The following is a 12365-nucleotide window of genomic DNA, read 5'->3' as shown; positions in this document are numbered from 1 at the left end:
ACAGATCACCCAAACACATACACATAAAACTAAACCACATCCCCATCCTACCAGGTAAACCCCAGGAGGTATTAACTTATTTTTCCAAAGCGACCTGGCCACAAATGATAACTCAACAAAGTAGCTTATCATTTGGACATTAATAAGCACCAAAATAATCTAAACAGTGTAAACGCATATTTCTAAATGCAGAGGGAAAAAAATCGGAGGAACCGGAGAAAAAATCCACACGACCACAGGGACAATGTGCAAACACCAAATATACAGCAAGCGTCTGGGTCGGGATCGAATCCCCGACCTCCTGCATACCAGGCGAGGAAGATAACATCACACCACTGTGGCGCCCCTTAAATAAATAACTTATATAAGTTCGTATTCTTGGTTCTTTCGGTAAAGTCATGTAGATAGGAAAAAAATAAACCAAGAATATGAATTCCTGCAGTCACGAAAGTTAAGTAAAAAAATATGTTTGAATTGCATCATCAATTCCCAAGCTTCGGAAAGGCAGTAAAACAACAGCAAAAATAGTCCCAGACCACACCAAGACAACACACAGTCCCTGAATACAAATTGTATATTCAATTTGAACTCTCAATACATTTGTTCAGGATTCAATTTACAAATGCCATTGGCAATGTGACACTAATTTTCTGCTGCAATGCCAAAGCGTGTCAACTCTTCCAATTCGTGTTCTTTGGATAGTTAAAAGGTCGGCACCGCACACGATCTGGTTGGGGGTGGTGTGGCCACCACCACAGCCGGCAAAATTTCACTCCCATTTGGAGATGTTGCCATACCACCACCACCACACGGAGTACTAATTTAAGGCAGAATAAACAGATTTAAAGGCTTTGGACCAGATATGATGCTACGTGGAAATGATGTTACCCATGGCCCCTGAATAACACCTAGGTTGCAGAGTTTGAAGCACAGTGCAACAATAAATGCACAACCACTCCAACATACATACATACATAACTCCTCTTTATCCACAGCCCTATTACCCGCCACTCCAGTTATCCTCGGAAGCTGTTAAAATCCGCTTAAAACTCCTTTTGCCCGTAACCCAATTTCTTCCTTTTATCCGTGATATTTAACCCCGCAGATAGGAGTGAAATTGGAAGTAACAGAACCGGCGATATTAGTCCCTCAGATCAAATGGGATAAGAAAGAGTTCTATATAAAGACACAATAGACAAATATCCCATGTACAGGTTATCCTTCTATATTCTTGGTTCTTTCGGTAAAGTCACGTAGAAGAGAAACAATAAAATAATAAAAATATAAAACAATAAAATTCTCACGACGTCGAAAGAACCAAGAATATGAATCCCTGCAGTCAAGAAAGCTTTAAATAAAAATTTAGGTTATCCTTCTATTTACGAACGTTCGGTTTCACAAAAATTTCGTGTTAACGCGATTGACCAATCATGGACACTTTTCCATAGACGAAATTTAATTTCTGCGTGAAAGAAATTTCACTACAGCCACACGAGCCACGAGGTCAAATAAAGTTCCACCCCGGGAGGGTGCGTCACCCATCCGCGACAGAGTCATGGTGTCCCTGCGGTGCAACAGCAACGCCTCCATAGTGGCGTAGTAAAGACATTATAAGCTCAGGGGTACGGCAATCGGTCAGGTGCGGCCCCAATATCCGATTCGTCTCGCACGGTCCCACCTAGGCTATTGTATATCACGGCTCCTCTCGCCAAATCACATCATTACGCTCACGATCTCCAAGATTTAGCGTTGTGGGGGCACTCCGTTTTAAATAGGTTGGTGTTCTTTTACACTGTTGATGAAAATATATCTCATGGTGGTTGTCAAGGGGAGACCCAACTCGTAGCTTTGGCCACCTGGGGGCAAGGGGTCAAGGCAACCCCTGCCAATGGCGGAGCCAGGATTTTCAGGTAGGGGGGGAAACCCCTCCAGCAATGAAAAAGGATCGGAGTTGTTAGTAAGTAAGGACTTGTCCCTTGCTTTTTATTCCACGCGTGTGCGGCGATGGCTCAGCCATCGATGGAGGGTCAAATTCGAACCACGTGTGATCGGCATCGCGCTCGCTTAAGGTGAATGCTTTTAGGGAAGTCGTGGACTGTATACGCAACTGCGCACAATTCTGAGTCACTTATAACTGCTTTGCCGTTACTTATTGCCAATTATGGACCCAGACTATTGTCCTATCATCTCATAAGAGTCCTTAGCACGTAATAATATTTTACACAGTGGCAGTGGGGGTCGAAAAATGCCGATTTATTACTAATAAACCCCAATGATCCGATCGAAATTAGGGATTTCGATCAGATCATTGGGGGGGCACGTGCCACCCCACTCCCCCCCACTGGCTCCGCCAGTGACCCCTGCCCTCACGCTAGTTACGCTTACTGCCTCCAGATCACCTTTCCATTCAATATTATTTCTTTTCAATAGATTATTATTCAATAGTTTTTAATATTTACGTTATTATTATTATTTTGGATTGTGAAAAGTGACATAGGTGAATATTTTTAGATTAGGAGTAGAGTTGGAACGATTGTCCGAAATTCATCCCAATTTTTTTTTTATTCATAAGAAAAGCCATTTCAATTTACGACATTTCGTTTTACACGTGTTTTTTGAAAAACGCATCATTTTTGTAAATGGAGGGATACCTGTACTGTTAATGACTTTCACAGCCTTTTGGGGCGAGTTCTGTGAGTGAACAGATGGTGTGATCAGAAAACACTCCAAGACACTTTTGTATCCCCAGTGCGGATATTTACACATCATAACTGGGACTTATTTAAGGCTCATCTCGGGCAATTCACCTCGGGGAGGCTCAGGACCATTTCAAATATTCATACAAAGACAAAGATCCCCCCCTGCCCCCGATAGCCTGAACAGACTTTTGGAGTGAGTGCTGTGAGCGAGGACCTATGAAGACCACCATGGCACACGAGGGGGGGGGGGGGTGCGTGGGCAGCACCATGTCCCGCCGCCTTTGTCTCCCTAAGTGGCGATGGTTTACGCACCGCAACAGGTACTCGTATGAGGTTGAGTCAACCTAGAGGCAGCCCCTGACCGGTTCCGATTATAATCGATGATCGCCACTAGAGTTGGTCGTGAGCGGGTCGTCGGGTTTGTAGAACAGTGCGCTAACAATCGCAGACATTTACACAATATAGCCACGGTGCACCCCATGCACTGGTACCGCCCACCCCGCAGGGCACTACATCCACTAAACAACCCCCACTGAGCGGTGTGCTGCTCATTGCACAAGGTGGGCAACTCCATACATGTCACGTGTATGCGCAGTGCAACCACAAACGCCAAACCTCAGCTATAATCCCAACACTAACTCCACAAGACTAGCCCTACCCTAAACACATACCCTGCGCAAACACCAACTCCCCTCTGAACCATAATCTTATCTTGAGCCGGGCTATCAGATGATTTAAGTAATCACTTGCTTTACCATTGTTTGGGCTAAATTGCTCGACAAATCAGATAGTGCGAAAACAGATAAGAAAAAAGTTTCACCCGATCTCCCAAGTTTTGCCGTTGGACGGGAGGTGACGGGCGGGGCTAGGCGAGGTCATTGACAATTGCCGTGCCTAACTGGGCATGGTTTGTAGGGGGCTCGAGCAATCGACCACACAACAACGTAATTAGATTTGTAATCTCCAGTTGATCAATCGACTTATGCGACTAATTGTCACAGCAGTAACCCAAACAACACCAACGTGACCCAAACCCGAGCTACAATAACTATTCTAACCTCGGCTGTTACATTCTTACACGAGTATGGGTCCTAACCCTACCTCCATTCGCCAACCTTAACTCCCCAAACACAAATTCTGGCCCCAATATCAACACTGAGCATAACCCATTAATAAGTCCTCACTCACAACTCTAACCCTTTCACTAACCATAACACCAGTCATAGTTCCGATCTTCGCCCGAACACAAATGATAGCCCTATCCACATCTACCAACCAAACCTTATTACCTTAACTCTAACTAAAACTCTATCCCCAACATCGTTGAAAGTACTAGTACTAGTCCTAACTAGCATTAAATCCTAGTTCCATTGTAGTGGGTTCCAGGGAGACCGGAGACGGAGCGTTTGAGGCACACGTTTATTCAATACTAGCTGTACTACCCGGCTTCGCCCGGGACTTGGATCCACCACGCGCGGCCGCTTTTGTCTCCCCAGTGGGGGAGACACACCACAGCAGTTACTCGTTTGAGGCCGAGTCGACCTAGGGGAGGCACAGGAGCGGTTGAAATAATCGTCACCGGTGGTGGCTGTGAGTGGGAATCGAACTCGGATCACTGGGTTCGTAGTGCAGCGCGCTAACCACTACACAACAATGCGTTACGCTTCCACATGCGCGGGTCGCATGACAGATTTGACGTCACAGCTCACTTGCCGTGCAAAAAATATATGCATTATTGAGCTCCCCCCCCCAAAAAAAAAACAAATGTGTATTTTTATAATTTTTGCATGGTGTACAGTCTGGAAAGTACCCACATAGCAAATTTCAAGTTTGTTGCATGTCGGGAAGTATGCTAAAGATTTTGAACAGACAGACATTCACAACTTTGCCTTTCATATATATGGAGATAACTGCGGAATACACGGGTCCCAAAAACAGAGAGGTAGCAGCCTCTCTACCCGATACCCAAGGAGGTATAGCCTCCGGGCTAGCGTGTCCTCATCACTCGGACTACACTCACATTCCTCCGGCTAAGGGGACCTAAGGGGGAGGCCATCTGACCCGACCCAGCCAAGGTCCTCGGGTCCCGACCACTGGCCCACTCGGTCCCGGTCCTTAGCAAGACGTCGCGTCCCCGGGGGTTTCCAGGGTCGACCACTGGCCCACTACAGCCCCGGCCCTTAGAAGGACGGCGGGTCTGGGGGTTACCAGGGTCCTAGCCTAGCTGGTCTTCTTTCTTCAGCTTGACGAAGACTGCCAGACTCGTCCAGAGGTTCGGCTTTTATACCCGTGGCCGGGTCTCTCCGCCCCTGGCCACGCCCCCCTTCTGGAACTCTCTAGGGGGCTCTGGAATACCATCCCCAACCCTGAGAGCCTAGTGTCCCAATGGCCCAGCTCATCCTGCCTATCCCGGGTTACCACCCCCTATGGACACGTGTGCTACTACAGGTAAGTGTGCACAACAATGCTATATGCAATGCCCGACACCGACGCTACACCATCACTAGCGTGGCAGCGTGCTCATGATAGGGCCACCTGACGGCATCTCATGGAGACTGCTATTCTCCAGCCAGAGGGCAAGTGACCGATATGACTAGTCCTAATGCTGGCTGAACACTAACCACTTGGAATCAGAATCTTTATTTATCCTAGAGAAATTGGATGAGCTACAAAGCTCTGTCACAAATGTCCAAATGTTTTTACACTCAACCCTTACTGGAGCTCTAAAGTTAACCACAACCCTGTCTTCAAAATCCTACACTGTACTAGTCTCAAGTCCTATACCCAATGTCGCCATTAACCATAACTCTTGCACTAACACGAGCCCTTACACGAGCTAAAAAAACTAACCCATGATGCTAGCCCTAATATACACCATAATAATAACTGTAACCTAACTAATTATACCCTGGACCATGGCAGTGTTAAGTCCAGATAACATCTAATCACCTCCTCCATGCAGGAGCCCCATCGCTGTTGGGATAGTAACCCACCACGTACCGTTCAACCAATCTCATTTCCTCTCCACTGCACCAGTAACAACTTAACACTTGACATTTGACCGTTTAATCTGAGCCACCAGAGTTAACCGGCCCACCCCCACGTAACCACAGTGCAGACTGTGCCAAAAAACACGCTTCTGTACAGGTAGAGTTTTGGTTTGTCAGGCGTACGTCTTATCTTTGACGTCATTGCAAAAGACACTCGGCATAATAGTTCACGCGTAACCTGTCTCTAGGTCCATTCAGAACCAAGTTTCCCCGTCTCTTGGTCCGCTCAGTATGTGCCAGGTTTCCATGTCTCTCAGTCCAAGCTCCAGGTTTCCTTTTGTCAATCGACTTCCATGTCAGTTAATGGTGTTATTGGCCACACTTTGCCACACTAAATAAATGAGCAGAAACTATATCTCTCCATATAGCAAATCAAAGTACTTACACTTCCCGTAAAACACAATTCCTCCTGGCAAGCATAGCTTCAGAGCAGCATTGGTTCAACACAAGCAAACTCTGGACCGGTTATGACAGTGTCTCATCAGCAGCCAGGCTTGCTTAAACAAATGCTGGTGAACGGCCAGATATTACTGTCGACAAGGCCCGCCTCTTCATGATATGGAACTAAGACGTATATAGAAGCTAATTTAGAGAAGAGAACTGCAAGCGAGAGAATACACGCGTCTTGAAGTGGGGTTTAAGCACTGCCGTTGTCTCCGAATTGTGAACATTGGGAAAGGCATTCCACAAACAGGAGGAGCAGAACAGAAGGCACGGCCACCAATTGTGCATAGGAGCCACATCCGGTAAAATGCGCAGGGCTCATGCCATAAAAAAACTAAGCCTTTGGGATGGCGACTCATATGGGGTTAATAAATCAGGGAGATCAGAATCAGAACATTTATTTTTACTGGAAGAATCCGATGAGCTATAAAGCTCTTTTCCATAGATGTCCAGTAAGGACAGGTTAAAATGTCCAATAGGGGCACGTCAGATAACTTGGTCGTCCACATTTGAGAGCGTTATATGTCAGGAGGATAATTTTTAACTCCACTCTGAACTTTACAGGAAGCCAATGAAGAGGGGCAAATACCAGACTATTATGTTCACAAGCTGGAACTCTTGAAAATATTCTGGCGGCCAAGTTGTGAACATATTGCAGTTTATCCAGGACTTGGGCAGAGGCACCAAACAGAACGGCATTGCAATAATTGTTGTTGTAACATAATGAGCCTCCCCTACTGGACAGCTGTGAAAGAGAGCTTTATAGCTCATAAGATTCCACCAGTATAAATTAATATTCTTATTCTGAATATTTAATCCTTGAAAACAGAGGCATGGATCAGTCTTTCCATATCAGAAGCAGATAAATAAGGTCTCAGACGTGAGATGTTCCGAAGTTGAAAAAAGATGCTTACGTAATGTGTGCAACCCCATTAATGACACCTGAATGGATCCTTCTTTGGGATTTTTATTGTATGGCTTAAAAAGCTTGCTACCTCATTCCTTAAATATGTTCACGTCGTTACTATTAACTCAGCTGTTAACACAGCCTACCCTGTCATAATGTGAAAAAGTAAATCACTTCTGCAGTTGGCACGATATTCCAACAACATACACTGGTAGCAATGGCGTCTGGATGTATTCTGAGAAAAAAAACACACATTGGTGATCATTACACAACAGTTTCCATAGGTTCTGCAAAAAATATATAAACTGTCCAATCATGAATAATCCTCAGCAAATCCTTCAAAAAAATGTCATTGAAAATGAATCACTGCTGACATTGGTAACACAAATTGAGCATGTCTTGGTGTCTGCATGGTCATCTTAATTAATGTAACGGACAGAAATACACGTGATTGTATCAGGCAAGGGAACTCGCTGAAAAAAAATGTGTGAAGACCACCAAGATTCCATATAGCTTAGAAATCTTTAAAGATTTACAAATATATGTAAATGTCCAATCAAATTACTTGAGAAAGGAAACCGACAGTCAAAATAGCACCCATGAAAGTATTGGCTGGTGATCCCATTCATTCAAAAGAAACGCACTTTTCTTTCAGTCAGTCTTACGGTTAACGGCAATGATGCAGTGGGTGAGAAGAACAGCTCACGGGCGTTCAGTTGATAGTATCTTGAAGTGGAGAATTCCGCCATTGCCTGGAGAGGTCTTGCCTCATCATCCTTTCCTCTGTCCAAACATTAACTCAAGGTGTACGATATTTAACACGGTGCTGAGATGTTAACTACCTCGCCTGATATACAGGAGTTGTGAGTTCGATCCCGACTCCGACGCCTATATATTTAAGAGTGTGCATGTTCTCCCCGTGGTGGTGTGAATTTATATGTCTGGGTCCTCCAGTTTTCCCTCCACATTTAGAAATATGCGTTTAGAGTATTTGGCTGCTGCCATAAATTCCCACATTATAAGCCACTTCATTGAGCTATCATTCGTAGCCTGATTGCTTCTGAAAATAGCTACATATATCAATAGGTCTTACCTGGTAAATAAAAAGGCTTTTTTTACATTTCCTTTTAGTTAAAATCTTGTCAGTCTTCAGGAAGTGAAGACATTTTCTTCGAGTAACAATTCAAGCCGGAACAGACCACGAGGGTTGTCGTGTGACCAGAATCACGGCTAACCCCCTTTCGTCTCCCCAGTGCTGATGTTACACTACACCAGGTACTCATTTAAAGCTGAGTCGACCGAGGCGAGGAACCAGGACCGGTTCTGACAGCACTTGCCACCGATGTTGGCCATAGCAGGGAATTCGATCTAAGGTCAGCGTATTTTCAGAACCACCGCCACTGCCCGTGTACTTGCATACACATGCACTCGTATGCAGACAAACATGCAGTCATGTATATATTAACAGATATAGATATACACGCAGACATATATACTTCGTATACACATGCCTATACTGTACTCGTATAACTATATCCACGACACATACAAATAAAACGTCCAAGTGATATCTGTTTCCAGCGGTGGAAATTCTACATTGCTACGGTGGAGTGTGACTCTATATATGAAAACCACCTCCCCACAAATTGGTACACACTTTATACTGACATACAGTAATGGGCCGAGTCAACTAGGAAATAAAATTGCAACCATTTAGACTGCAATCAACTCGCTCTATGGTGAGTTACCAGACCGATTATGCAAGTACGTTTGTGCTACCGAGTCCATGATTCGTTTTCGGAAGAGTCATACAACCACGTTTTATTGTCCGAGGGGCGATGATTGCTATGCAAATACAAATTTGCGTCAATTGTGGGGGTTAATTGTATTACATTTCGCCAATTTTGACACGGATGCCGGCACAGTGGCCTACACGTGGAGATTCCCCTTGCGATAGGTCACACGTCACCAAAGACAAAGATCTCCCGTGTAGCCTGTAACGGACTGTTGGGGCAAGTGCTGTTAGCGAGTAGCAGAACCTGGCACTGTGGCACACGAGGGGGTGGGTGGCCAGCACCACGCCCGGCCGCCTTTGTCTCCCCAGTGGCGATGTTTACTACACACCGCACCAGGTACTCACTTGAGGCCGATTCGTAAAACACCAGATACATAGCGTCTCACACAGAACGTAATAAAGCACATGTACACAAGCATGTGTATTTAACTTACATATCCTGTACTCAGACAAGCAACACAGAAAAACTAACACGTACAATACAAAGACACTCCGACACATAACACACACATAACACACACATACATACTAACACACACAGTACTAGCATAGACAAACATATACATATACGGAACTCGCATACACTTTTGGTCTAAACATGAACAAAAGCACAAATACAGACGCGGCACACATTAGGAGCTGGTTACATAATAAAAGATATACAATTTTACGATGGACATGCCCATTAACCTTACGCTACCATCGCATAAATCCACTATCACAGACTGCGTCTCACACACACCTTACTCACATCACACACACCCCCATCACATCCCATGTAACTCACACATACCATTACACAATCAAACACAATCTCTCAGCAGAAACATGCCAGAACATACACACAAAGACAAAGCTCCTCCGTATAGCCTTAACAAACTGTTTGGGGCAAGTGCTGTTAGCGAGCAGCACCTATGAAGACCGTCACGGCACACGAGGGGGGTGGTGGTGGGTTCCCAGCACCACGCCCGGCCGTCTTTGTCTCCCCAGTGGCGATGTTTACTACTTGAGGCCGAGTCGACATAGGGGGGGGGGGGGGCCCGATTGTGATCGTCACCGGTGGTGTTGGTGGCCGTGAGCGGGACTCGAACTCGGCTCACCGGGTTCGTAGCGCAGCAGCGTAGCGCCAACCGCTCCACCACCGCTCCCCACACATCAGCATCACACGCACAGCAGCATCACACGCACAGCATCACACGCATCAGCATCACACGTACAGCATCACACGTACAGCATCACACGCATCAGCATCACACGCACAGCAGCATCACACGCATCAGCATCACACGCATCAGCATCACACGCACAGCAGCATCACACGCACAGCAACATCACACGCACAGCAGCATCACACGCATCAGCATCACACGCATCAGCATCACACGCACAGCAGCATCACACGCACAGCAGCATCACACGCACAGCAGCATCACACGCATCAGCATCACACGCATCAGCATCACACGCACAGCAGCATCACACGCATCAGCAGCATCACACGCACAGCAGCATCACACACATCAGCATCACACGCACAGCATCACACGCATCAGCATCACACGCATCAGCATCACACGCACAGCAGCATCACACGCATCAGCATCACACGCATCAGCATCACACGCACAGCAGCATCACACGCATCAGCATCACACGCACAGCATCACACGCCATGAACGCACTAACTACTGGACAAAGGAAACACATAATAAAACTCCACGTATAAGCCTCAACAGACTGTTGTGGCAAGCGCTGTTGTTGGCGAGCAGCAGCAGCACCTATGAAGAAGGTCGGCACGGCACATGAGGCGGTGGGGGAGGGCATCACCGCGCTCGGCCGCCTTTGTCTCCCCTATCGCGGCGACGTTGACTACACACCGGCACCAAGGTAGAGTCGACCCTAGGTTGGAGGGTCCACGACCGGGTTCGGGATAATGGTCACTGTGGTGTCGGCCGTGAGCTGGGATCGAACGGAACCCGACACTGATGGAACTCGGGTGGCCGGGTTCGTCAGCCCGAGCGCGATAACAGCCTGAATTGTTGTTGTTGTGGGGGGCACGGTCAGAGTTGGTGGTGGTGGTGGGGCAAAGCGCGGGTAACCGCAACGCCAGTGACTCGCACAACAAAACCCTCGCACGAACCTCCCCACCCCGGCCCCAGCGAGCACTAACAACACAGACACGGCTCAACTCGAGCCGCGGGAGTTGGTAGCGCAGTGCACTTCGCAGTGTGGAAAGGAAAGGCTGGGGGGGGGGGGCACGTTGTTTCTAGCGCGGGATCCAGGGCGGTGTGGCGCCTCTGCGTCACCCGCCAAGTACGGGGGAACGGGGGGGGGGGGGGCGCGGTGCGCTCCCTCTCACCTGTACAGGGCGGCAGCCTTCCTCCTCCTCCTCGTGCTCCTCCTCGTGCTCCGACGATGGCCTCCGTGTGTCGCTATGTGGAGGCGAACACAAACTCCGCGGTCATTTCTCGGCGAGTTGTAGGGTTTGGTTATTCTTGTTCTGTGCTTGTGTTATCTTCTGTCTTGAGAGAGAGAGGGAGACAGAGCGAGCGAGCGCGTGCGAAGCCGTCGGCATCCGCTCGCTTTGAGTCGCGCCTCGCTTGACGCGCCACTCCCCCCGGCGCCTCTCGGTTATCCGTTCCCTCGGCCCCCCCCCCCCCAACTGAGCCCCCCCCCCTCCATACCCCCTCCCCTCGCTCCTGTCGAAGAACACCACCCCCTCCACACCTTTGCCCTGCCCCCCTACCTTTGCCCCGCCCCCAACATATTTGCCCCGCCCCCAACATATTTGCCACGCCCCCACACCGTCGCCACGCCCCATATATTACCTGCCCCCACACCTTTCCCCTGATCTTTACACCTTTGCCCCGCCTCAACATCTTTGCCCCCCCCCCCACTTGCCCCGCCCCCAACATATTTACTCCGCCTCCAACATATTTTCCCCTGCCCCCCAATACCTTTGCCCCAGCCCCCGCACATTTGTCCCGCCCCAACACACATTGGCCGCGTCCCCACACATTTGCTCCACCCCCCCCCACACCTTTGGCCCATCCCCCGCACCTTTGCCCCGCCCCCAACATATTTGACCCTCCCACTTCCCCCGCCCCCGCAACTTTGTGGACCTTTGCCCCCCCCATACATTTGCCCCGCCCCCCACATTTGACCCCGCCCCCAACATATTTGCCCCACCCCCACACACATTTGGCCCTCCCACACACATTTGCTCCGCCCCCAACACCTTTGCCCAGCCCCCCCGCATCTTTGCCCCGCCCTCGCACCTTTGTCCCGCCCCCAATATCTCTGCCCCATCCCTGCACCTTTGTAACGCCCCCCACACCTTTTCCACGCCCACCACCTTTGCCCCCCCCCCGCACACCTTTGTCCCGCCCCTATCTTGCCCCCCCCCCATTGCACCACCCCACGCCTTTTTCGACCCCCCTCCATTGCCCCACCGCCCCACCCCCCTTTGC

The 12365-nt window shown here is 48.5% G+C and overlaps 1 protein-coding gene across 1 annotated transcript in view; it reads right to left on the bottom strand.

The window, feature by feature from the left end:
• CACTIN (cactin, spliceosome C complex subunit) overlaps window positions 1-11356 on the bottom strand; it is a 55116-nt gene extending 43760 nt beyond the window's left edge. Inside the window, exon 1 of the mRNA XM_032956614.2 lies at window positions 11255-11356. The gene's annotated coding sequence lies outside the window, so the exon portion shown is untranslated. The remainder of the gene's footprint in view (window positions 1-11254) is intronic.
• Window positions 11357-12365: the final 1009 nt, after the last annotated feature.

Source organism: Petromyzon marinus, chromosome 1 (genome assembly GCF_048934315.1).
Source record: "Petromyzon marinus isolate PM22_M1 ecotype Great Lakes invasive population chromosome 1, UKy_Petmar_22M1.pri1.0, whole genome shotgun sequence".
NCBI lineage: Eukaryota > Metazoa > Chordata > Hyperoartia > Petromyzontiformes > Petromyzontidae > Petromyzon > Petromyzon marinus.
The sequence above is the reverse complement of the archived record's forward strand: the minus strand, read 5'-3'. Positions and strand labels throughout refer to the sequence as shown.